Source organism: Polypterus senegalus, chromosome 11 (genome assembly GCF_016835505.1).
Source record: "Polypterus senegalus isolate Bchr_013 chromosome 11, ASM1683550v1, whole genome shotgun sequence".
In the NCBI taxonomy this organism is placed as follows: Eukaryota; Metazoa; Chordata; class Cladistia; order Polypteriformes; family Polypteridae; genus Polypterus; species Polypterus senegalus.
The window spans coordinates 134,374,998-134,387,072 of NC_053164.1; positions in this window are offsets into that span (position 1 = coordinate 134,374,998).

A 12,075-nucleotide genomic window follows, 5' to 3' on the forward strand; every position below is an offset into this window, starting at 1 on the left:
CTGGGTGGACTACATTAAACCCAGTGCTTGCTGGGATAGGCTCCAGGTTCCCTGTTCAGCATAAGTGGGATTAGAAAATGGATTGATTGTTTGACTTGATTTTATGGAATATTATATGCTTTTAATAAATTCAATAAAGGTCTCCCAAAAAAAAATAAAATGGATGGATAGAATAGCATTCTAGAATATTTCTACAATTTCTGTTTCATTGTTAAAATCTCTTTTTACCTAAATAAATATGAAGAATTATGAAAGGGCATTTCTGAACCCGTGGGCAGCATTACAGGCAGGCCATGGCCAAATCCGGATGAAACCCTTCCTCCTCCTCACTGCTGTTATAATGTTGCTTGATTCACAACCCCAGCATCTCAGGTGGATCACAGCCTCTTCTGATCATGGACAATCGTGACCCATTCACCAAGAAGGAAAAACACTGACAATATTGCAAACATATCTTCCTCTTTAAAGGAGTGCCGTCAGGAGCAGAGAATGTCAGAGAGAGAGAGAAAAGTAAACAAAAATCAATAGGGCTGTTGGGCTTTTGAGTAAACGAAGCACCTCAATTAAGCCACTGCAATGAAGGGATTAATGTGAAGGTAGTCTTTTCAGCATTTTTTAGAGGAGCGTCCATATCTTCTAAGTAAACAGCCTCTGTGCAAACAGCCCCTCTGCTCACACCCCCTCCGTCAGGAGCAGAGAATGTCAGAAAGAGTGAGAGAGGCAGAGAAAAGCAAACAATCAAAAATCAATACGGGCTGTTAGAGCTTTGAAGTGTGCGAAGCACTGCGCAGGAAGCATGGCATATATCATTGAGGAGTTTTAATTAATACATAATACGTTCTCTGATTGGGTAGCTTCTCAGCCATCCGCCAATAGCGTCCCTTGTATGAAATGAACTTGGCAAACAAACTGAGGAAGGATGTACCATAAATTAAAAAACCCATTGTCCGCAGAAATCCGGGAACCAGTGAAAAATCTGTGATATATATTTAGATATGCTTACATTTAAAACCCTTAATGGAGTAAAGCCGCGAAAGTCGAAGCGCGATATAGCGAGGGATCACTGTATTTCTTATTCAAAAGGAAATTCACTACATGAGAAAAAGAGATTGTTTGGCTGTTTCTTCCCTATGCATCTCCTCAACTGCAAATAGTTCACTCATTGGAACATATATTGATTTTACATAAAAATCTACTACAACTAAAATGCTGTTTCTGGTGTTAACACTAGAATTACCAGCGCCTACGAAAAAACTCGTAGATCTGGCCCACCTTAAATCCGTTTGCACCTCTCCGTCAGTGCCTTTTGTCCGGTAAATGTGCCAATCAAGACAAGCAGCAAACAGCCTACTATTCCATCCCCCCACAGCTACAGAACATGCACAATGTTCTCCCAGCTCATGCCTTGATTGATTACCTGGAGTCAAGTGCTGGAGTTTTAGAGTGGAAATAATAGATCGTTATTTGGAACACATGCATTTCATGAGTGTTTCGTTTCTACAATCATCTGTGTAAACACATTATTAAAACAGAAACATTTTTCATATTTTAGTAGTAAATGACAAAATGTTGGCATAAACTATATAATGTGTGAAGCCTCGGGGAAAAAAAAACATGCGGTCACTGATTACAAGCGCAATATGTTATGCGAACTGCGGTGGGTTGGCACCCTGCCTGGGATTGGTTCCTGCCTTGTGCCCTGTGTTGGCTAGGATTGGCTCCAGCAGACCCCCGTGCCCCTGTGTTTGGATTCAGAGGGTTGGAAAATGGATGGATGGATATGTTATGTGAATGAATATGAATAATATGAACAATGTTGCATCCGTTCCACAATGTTTTCCGAAATGCACTATACAGGTCAGAAAATGACTAATTCCAAAAATCATATATACCTATGTCTCTGTTTTTTTTTTTCAGTATGTCTTTGATATCATAGACCATAAGGTGCATACTAATTCAGCGTAAGCAGGAACACTCAATAAAACTGAATAAAAAAAATCAAGTGACGGTGAGATACGAAGAAGGCAGATTCACCAGCGTTTGTGTGTCAGCTTTTATCCCTCCAGATCAGAGAATGTCCAGTTCCATTGCCTCAAAACACCACTAACATCTACAGTTATTCCCAGTTTCAAATAAAAAGTAACAGCATCAGATCCCTGGGTGGGGCGTAGGGGGGACATTGGGGGGGCGTTAGTATGTACCGTGATCGTGACTGAGAGAATAAAAGTGAAAATAAAAAGGTAACTTTCACAAGTACTATGACAAATGTACACCGTCTGTTACAGACACAAACCAAATGTATATGTGTACTGTATAATATTAACAATAAGAGCAGCTCACTACTGAAAACGGCAAATATAGGAAGAAGTCAGGATCGAGCCGGGGACTCTTGATCATGAGTCAGCAAATCTTACCGCTACACCACAAAAACTGTTGTCTTATTGTTGAACCTTTTGTGAAAGTGTTTATTTGATCTTTGGACTTCAGACTTCACACATTATATAGTTTATGCCAACATTTTGTCATTTACTACTAAAATATGAAAAACGTTTCTATTTTAACAATGTATTTACACAGATTATTGTAGAAACGGAATACACATGAAATGCATGTGTTCCAAATAATGACCTATTATTTCCACTCAAAAACTCCAGCACTTCACTCCCAGATAATCAATCAAGGCATGATTTGTGCACATTCTGTGGCTGTGGGGGGATGGATTAGTAGGCTGCTTGCTGCTTGTCTTTATCTGCACATTTACAGGACAAAAGACACTGACGGAGAGGTGCAAACGGATTTAAGGTGGGCTGGATCTATGAATTTATTTGTAGGCTCTGGTAATTCTAGTGTTAAGCAGATTACTGAGGACCTTCATATAACTTTAATACAAATGTAAAAAAGATCAAAATTAAGTTGGATCTAAACCATTACCAAAATTTTGTACAAGAGATATAGTGTATATTTTTATGCATGATTTCCTAAGCCAATTAGAGACCGAGACAGCATCTAAAAAGCATGGCCTTTATGAAAAATTAAGATAACTGTTGGGAATAGTTAGACCTTTAATATTTTCTACTCTCTAACTAAGGACAGATCTGCCATTTTCCCTAAATTATGACAAGTTGACATTTCTAAATGATTTTAAATTACAAGCTGAATATAATTGAGTATATAGTTCTACTCTAATTTATACCTATAATTTATACAGTTTCTTCTGTGCTCCATTTCCAGACCTTCTGTTTAAGTAACATCAAAGTCAGTACTAAAGAACTGTTGAATAATATACATTTTATTCATTACTGCATTAGATATCTTTTTTTTTTTAATTTTTTGAAGTATACGTTGTGAAAGATATATTTATTATATGCTTCATGTACTGAGTACAACTATAAGAAAAGAATTCCTTTGTCATGGTGACATATAGCACTAAAGCAACTAGACTAAAACTAAATTAATGCCCGTGTATGGGCATTTTAGAAATGACCCTTTTCTACTGAAACAAACTCAGCTAAAGTAATAATTGTATTCTACATGTAGAGAACATGAGTGTTCCCTTATAATGAATGTATTACATCTGAAACTCTCACACATGACCCTGCAATTTAATAAACAACAACAACAACATTTATTTATATAGCACATTTTCATACAAACAGTAGCTCAAAGTGCTTTACATAATAAAGAATAGAAAAATAAAAGACACAATAAGAAAACAAAATAAATCAACATTAATTAACATCGAATAAGAGTAAGGTCCAATGGCCAGGGGACAGAAAAAAACTCCAGACGGCTGGAGAAAAAAATAAAATCTGTAGGGATTCCAGACCATGAGACCGCCCAGTCCCCTCTGGGCATTAAAGTGTATTTAGAAAGTGCATTGATGGATGAATAGATAACCCAGCCACAGGGGATGCACAAACCAGTGTGTTTCTTTGTGCCAGTCCCAAGCCCAGATAAATGGGGAGGGTTGCATCAGGAAGGGCATCCGTTGTAAAATTTTGGCAAATCAATATGCGGACAACAATACAAATTTCCATACTGCATCGGTCAAGCCCCGGGTTAACAACGACCGTCACCAGTACAGGATGCTGGCAGAAACTGGGCTACTGTTGCCCGAAGATGGAGAAGAAGAGGTGGGAAACGTGTCCAGAGGCATTAGGAGAGGAGGAAGGTAAAGAGAGTGGAACTGAAGGTAGGAACTTTAAATGTTGGCAGTATGACTAGTAAGGGGAGACAGTTAACAGATATGATGGAAAGAAGGAAGGTTGATATATCATGCGTGCAAGAGACTAAATGGAAGGGGAGTAAAGCCAGGTGGATCGAAGGTTGATTCAAATTGTTCTATCATGGTGCGGATGGGAGGAGAAATGGGGTTGGGATTATTCTAAAGGAACAGTATGTCAAGAGTGTTTTGGAAGTGAAAAGAGTGTCAGACAGAGTAATGATTATGAAGCTGGAAATTGGAGGTGTGATGATGAATGTTGTTAGTGCAAGTTGGGTGTGCGATGGATGAGAAAGAAGATTTTTGGAGTGAGTTGGATGAAGTGATGAACAGTGTACCCAAGGGACAGAAAGTGGTGATTGGAGTGGATTTCAATGGACATGTTAGTGAAGGGAACAGAGGAGATGAGGAGGTGATGGGTAGATATGGTGTCAAGGAGAGGAATGAAGGTCAGATGATAATGGAATTTGCCAAAAGCATGGACATGGCTGAGGTGAATACATATTTTAAGAAGAAGGAGGAACATATGGTGACGTTCAAGAGTGGAGGAAGATGCCCACAGGTAGATTATATCCTATGTAGAAGAGTCAATATGAAGGAGATTGAAGACTGCAAAGTGGTGGCAGGAGAAAGTATAGTTAAGTAGCATAGGATGGTGCTCTGTAGGATGACGTTGGAGATCAAGAAGAGGAAGAGAGTGAGGCTAGAGCCAAGGATCAAATTGTGGAAGTTGAAAAGGGAAGACTGCAAGGTTGATTTTAGGGAGAAGGTGAAACAGGCACTGGGTGGCAGTGAAGAGTTACCAGACAATTGGGCAACTACAGCCAATGTAGTAAGGGTGACAGCAAGAAAGGTGTTTGGTGTGACATCTGGACAGAAGGAAAAGGAAACCTGGTGGTGGAATGGGGAAGTACAGGAGAGTATAAAGAGGAAGAGGATGGCAAAGAAGTGGGATAGTCAGAGAGATGCAGAAAGTAGACAAGAGTACAAGGAGACAAGGTGCAAAGTAAAAAGAGAGGTGGCGGAGGCTAGAGAAAAGGCATATGATGAATTGTATGAGAGGTTGGACACTAAGGAGGGAGAAAAGGACCTGTACCAATTGGCTAGACAAAGGAACCGAGCTGGGAAAGTTGTGCATCAAGTTAGGGTGATAAAGGATAAAGATGGAAATGTATTCACAAGCGAGGAGAGTGGAATGGGTGGAGAAGAGTGGAGAAGAGACAGACGGTTATCAGCAAGAGTGAAAGGGAAGGTCTACAGGACGGTAGTGAGACCAGCTATGTTATATGGGATGGAGACGGTGGAACTGACCAGAAAGCAGGAGACACAGCTGGAGGTAGCAGAGTTAAAGAAGCTAAGATTTGCACTGGGTGTGACGAGGATGGATAGGATTAGAAATGAGTACATTAGAGGGTCAACTCAAGTTGGACGGTTGGGAGACAAAGTCAGAGAGTCGAGATTGCGTTGGTTTGGACATGTGCAGAGGAGAGATGTTGAGAATATTGAAAGAAGGATGTTAAGGATAGAGCTGCCAGGTAAGAGGAAAAGAGGATAGATAGATAGATAGATAGATAGATAGATAGATAGATAGATAGATAGATAGATAGATAGATAGATAGATAGATCCCAAGGTGAAATTCACAAAAAGATCAATGAAATAAAGAAATAGAGAAAAATAGAAAAAAAAAGGTAAAAAGATAAAGTCATACACTGAGCTGCTGGAATGGCTGCCACTTACTGCGGCACCTAAGAGAAGGTTTATGGATGTGGTGAGCCAAGACATGCTGGTGATGGGTGTAACAGAACAAGATGCAGAGTTCAGAAAGATATGGAAGAAGATGATCCGCTGTGGCAACCCCTAACAGGATCAGCCGAAAGAAGAAGATTGATGGTTGGATAAATATAAAAGCCTTAAATACAGAAGTAGCTCCTTCACATCAAATCATTTTAACCTGTTGTCTAATAGACATCTGATCATCTTACAAAATGCAGTAGTTCCAATTATTAACATTTTGTTCAGCAAGAAGGTTTGTATCTAGTTTCTACCTGACAACACTCTTTTAAGTCGAACCTTCACCTCGCAAAATTATTTTCCTATCCAATGTGTAATTTAAGCAGGATAAGCAGACTTGAGCCCATGCTTTACATTTAACTTTAATAAAAAATAATTGAGGTGATAATTGATTTGAGGTCCTAATGATTGATGTACTGTAAATACTCAATCTAGCACAGTTATATCACAACCCAGACTCAATAAAGGAAAGCAGTGTGCACAAGAAAGAGAGTGGTACATTAAAGAAGCTCACAATCTAACCCACAGATGATGTATCATGCATGTGTGCACTGCAGACAGCTGAAGAGTTCTAGTGACTGTAATTATTAATTATATTGTATATTCTGTAAAGTACTTTTATTACTATTCAGTTTGTTATTATTTTCTCTCTTCTTGTCTTTTTAACTCTTATGCCTCACACTGAGTCGACTGCACCTTCAATTTTGTTGATCCTTTGTAAAAGTGACAATGACAATAAAGATCTATCTATCTATCTATCTATCTAGGCATACCACCTCACTAGGGGTTGGTGCTGTGCTTTAATGCCTTTCTCTCTTTCTTCCTCTGAAGACCAGATGATTGAAAGCTTTGACATCACTCATATAACTTCTTGTGTCCTTCCACTTGGACCCGCCTCTTCCTGTTCAGAGGGCTGAAAACTGGCAGCTCCAACATCTTAGCCAGTTCCATATTGAACTCATATCTGAAAAGACCTTTTTCAATTGATGTTCTATCCTGAGTTGGACCCAAACCTGACAGATGGCAAAGTAGGACCATGTTGTGAGATCTTGAAAGACTATATGCCTTTTTCTCAATAACCATCTGTACTTTGCGCTTAATAATGAGTTGTATCGTGTAGCCAAGCATGAGGGTGAAGTGAGGTCATTGCTGCTATTCCTGTGAAGTTACGGGCAACAGTTTGTGAGTTAGCACATGCCCACCTTCTAGGCGCCCAATTGGGAGCTGAGAAGATGCTTGAGTAGATTAAGCTTTGATTCCTTTGGTTAGGATTAATGAGGAGGTCAGCCATTTTTGTGCTTCCTGGCCAAAATATCAGCTGCAGCAGATTCCATGGAAGGACTACGATCCTCTTGTCCCGATCCCTCTCATCAATATCCCATTTAAGCACATAGGGTTTATATTGTAGGACCCCTTGAACCCTCAGCTCACAGCCATAAATATATATTAGTAATGGTTGATTATCCTACATAATACCCAGAGTCTATCCCCCTGAGAGTAGTAAATTCCAAAAAACATTGCACAGGAACTGGTAAGGGTCTTTGCAGATAACGGCATCTGTAAAGAAGTCTTAACGGACCAAGAGATTCCTTTCACCTCAGAGACATTCTGGGAGGTTGCCAAGCTACTTAAAAAGCTATCTTAAAAAGATTAAGCACTTAAAAACCTCAGTATATCACCCTTAAACTGATGGTTTAGTAAATCAGTTCAATCAGACACCCACACAGGTGCTGTGCAAGGAGGTCACTGAAATTGGGAGGACCTGGGATCAGCTACTACCCCACCCCCCCACATGTTATTTGCATACCAAGAGGTTCCAGAAGCCTCCATTGGCTTCTCCCCATTCAAGTTATTGTTTGCACAACAACCCTGGGAATTAATATACATTCTAAAAGGGGGTAAAAGCGTTTTGGTCAGGAATGATCCATTTACTGTTCCCCTTTTTCCAGTCTACATCACATTAGAGCCTAAGTACCTCCATGAAGCACTAAATTATATGTATATTTCACCAGTTAAACATTGTTTGATTGGCAAAATGTTGCTTCATGTTGCATAATTTTTTACAGAAGTGTTTAGATAATCACCACAAGTATGGATGCCTTCCACTGTCCTTCCAGCCATGTACCATGTGGTCATTGTATGTCTCACAAAGCCATTGATTTCTTTTTTAAAGAACCTCGAAAGTTCATTGTTCATCAGTGTATTGTTTAATTAAGGAGTCATTGGATATAATATTATGTTGGCAATAGATAGATATGACTGTGTTTTTACATTTTAACAACCCAAAAATGACCCAGTTGCTAAATGTAAGTACTGAATATACTCATTGCCTTCATAGTGGCTTAGGAATTGTTATATTATACGTTGACATATTGGATTTATTAGGGCATCCTGATAGCAGAAGCCAGAGAAATACTATAGTGCTTTACCTGAGGTAAAGATGACATTTTCTCCTCCAGTGTTAGGTCTTGTCTCAAGGGCACATGTCCTCAGTTAGAATTTATGGCTTCAGCATCTGTTATGTTGTTTGATAACACTATTATAAGCAGTAAATGCACAAGCAGCGATGTGTCAACACAGAAGATGCCTAAATGGCATAACACCTAACTATTCGCTGAATGCAGAAGTGAGAAAACTAAAGCTGCCTGTTAAACAAACTTGTCATGTTTAATTAACACTTTATATGTGTGACTAAAAATATTCTGTTACTAAGTACTGTACATTGGCCACAGATATTGTCTATTACTTCGGGCTGTTCTCCAGCTTACAAATATTAATTGCTTTTAAACCTTTTACATTTCAATAGGTTTTGTGCATAGATCATATTTTCAATATCAGCAATTGTGCTATTTCAGCATCTTCAGTCATCCTTTCAGCATAGCATGAATAACAGCCTGTGTTCTGAAAACAGAGATGAAATGCAAAGTGCAAAGCTTGATGGGGAGTTTAAACATTTAAGCATTTAAACATCTAGACCAAGCTATGAGTGTAAATGGGCCATGTATTTCATATGACATAAATCACTTTATATTGTAAAAAAATATTGATTGATATATTAGGTAGTTTCTATAATGGCACACTTCTTTGAATTATGATCATGTATGAGATGGTTTCATAATAGTTTTGAGAAAGCATAAAAAAGGCTATTACCAGATTAAAACAAAATCACACACTACTTCACAGAAAATATATGAATACTATAAAAAGGATATGTTCAAGTAAAAATTTAGCAAATAGTCAAAAGTGGAAACCCAAAATCAGGCAACGTGGCAGTAATCCACCAGAACTGCTTCTTTGATTTAATGGAACAGAATCAACAATTTCTGTGGGATGTTGCAGCATCATTCTTCCATAACAAAGAAATTTAGTTTAGGATTTTGTTGATGCAGCCAGAAACAGTGGTCCAAATATTTTTTCAGCATGTCCATTAAATGCTCTGTTGGATTAAAATCTGGTAAAAACTCAAAACTTCCTAACATTCAATGAAGTCTTTTATTTTAACTATAATTACTGGCATATAGGCTTGGCCAGCATTTAAATATGTAACTATGAAGTTGTCCACAGTTTTGTCAATTTAAATAGGAACCAACCATGCTTAGTAGCACCTCTTTTAAATAAGAATAGAACAGGTGTCCTGGAAAAAAGAGATTGTCAAAGGTAAAGCCAGATAGAACAACATTCCTTACCAATACACCAATCAAAAAAGAGGTCATGTACAGACCATTGTTTGAAGGCAGGGATCACTGGGGTAGGATACCCTAAGAAATATGGTGAAATTGGCAGTAGCACCATTATAAGAAGCAGAAAACTAAACGCTGAATGAAAATATGCCATATCACCCCAAAATGCAGATAGAAAAAAAATGAAAGAAATGCAACAAATGATACGGGTGTTCCAAACTATCCTTTTGGAGTGAAAGAGAGAAGAAACTAGACAGTGATTCAGTGGAATGAAGCAAAATGACTCATAGGTGGCAGTACAATGTCTCTAGCAGAAGAAATGGGGTCAGTTTTGCCCATTTAAGGACAAGATCTGGGAGGAATGGCCAGAGGCCTGTACCTCCTGTCCAACCACTGGTTTAAAGCCACTTCAGGCCAGTGACATAATGTGTCGTGACGTTGGAACAGACATTGAGCAAAAGGAGAAAGAGGCCAGTGCCAAAGTGAGAAGTTTGGTGGTAATTCAGTCGTCCACAATGATTTAAACCTGTGTAGCTAGGTCTAGGAAACTGGTAAAGTTGAATTCATCTGTTTATTCCTTCCTTATATTTTCTTATGTTTTGAACAGAACATGCAGATACTTTTCTTATTTGTTCCCACTTTGGTAATGTTCCACATTCAGAGAGACAACATTTTTTTCTCCCATTTACTGAAAGACTATAGCTTGGCTGATCACTGTAAGGTATTATATCTTAAATTAAAGGGCTATAGGGCAAAGCATCCTCTTCACTTTCTGTACACTTTTACTGTGTTGTAGTTTTTTTTAAATAGATAAATTTGCTGTTTTTTTCCATCAATCTATACTCAATAACCCATAATGGCAAACTGAAAATATGTTTTCAGAAAAGTTTTCAAATTTAATAAAAGTCAAAAATAGAAATCTCTAATTCATAAAACTTCAGTAAACTAGGAGAAGAGAAAGATGGAGTGAGATGCCATCTGTTGAATGAAGTCCAAACCTTAAATTCCTTAATCAAGTATCCTAAACCAGAGAGAAAACAGAAGATTAACAACCAGCTTGGGGAACTAGCTCAGTACAATCATGTGGAAATACAAAGAGTCAAATTTCATCAACAAACGTTTTTTTGTGTAAAACAGGAAGGTCATAAATTCAAGGGTAAAATGTTTAAGGCACATTGTACCAACTTGGGGTCTTGAAAAGACTCCAGTTACTTTTGACAGGTACCAATGACATTAGCGTAATAAAGAATCCACCATCACTACCACAACAAATGTTTGAAAGATGGAAAAAATCAAGGGAAAATGAAGCAACCAGGTCAGAAAGGTAGACATTATCACTGATATCAGTTAATGAAAACAAAACAGGATTTTTTCACTAATCTATATACAGGCAAGCACATTCTGAAAATATTAGTGTGCAAACTTCAGAAATACTGACAATGGTCCAAAACTGTAGAATGTAGAGTTTCTTAACACAATATAGATGCAGCATGGGTGTGTGATCTTTTCTGCTGCCCCATTTCATGTGCTTATCTATGTTATTTTCTCTGGTACTGTATGGTGAATAGAAATAACAAATTTGGGTGAAGCTACCATTCAGTTTTTTAGGTTAACAATTCCCTGAAAATGAAAGCTTCCTTTCATACTGTGCACATCATAGTCCACATGTTTTCCCACGGTTCCTTATTCATGGTATGTCATGTGGAAAATATGAAAAGTTATGTTGTGACTTAAGTCCTTGGGTCATTGTTCAAATATCCCAAATGGTTTTAGGTATAAACCTGCCATACATTTCATTACTTCTTAAAGAGACATGTACCCAGAGATCCGTCCACATTAACTTGTGGCAGGGAACTTTTAATTAGAGGTGAGTGCCCAACTCTGTTATTCCATAGCAAGTTTGTCACTATTGCATAGTCATTTTGACAGTTGACATCTTGCAGGCTGCAATGTGTATTCATGAATAGGCATGGGAAAGTATGCTATTTTTTAAAAAAGGAGTCGCATAGACATGTTATGACTATTGCTATGGAAGAAAATTTCCTCTATTTTTAAAGAAATCACTCTCAGAGACCAGATGAAAATATAGAACAATTCTTTATATGTACACAGGTATGCACAAATATCTCCATACATGGCGTGAGCAATCAATAAAACAATGCATCTGCTTTTATGGTTTTTGCTTACATTATGTTATCCAATACACCAAGTCATCTGAATCTTAATATGCATAATATGCAGTATTTTCTGATTCCTTTCAACTCTCCCATTGATCTGAATATAACCTTGCAAATAGGAGTGACCTGCCTACTCTTCTATTGATTTTAACACCACTTCATAGGTGGGGTGTTTGGTCTTTCCCATTAGTTTATTCCCGATTT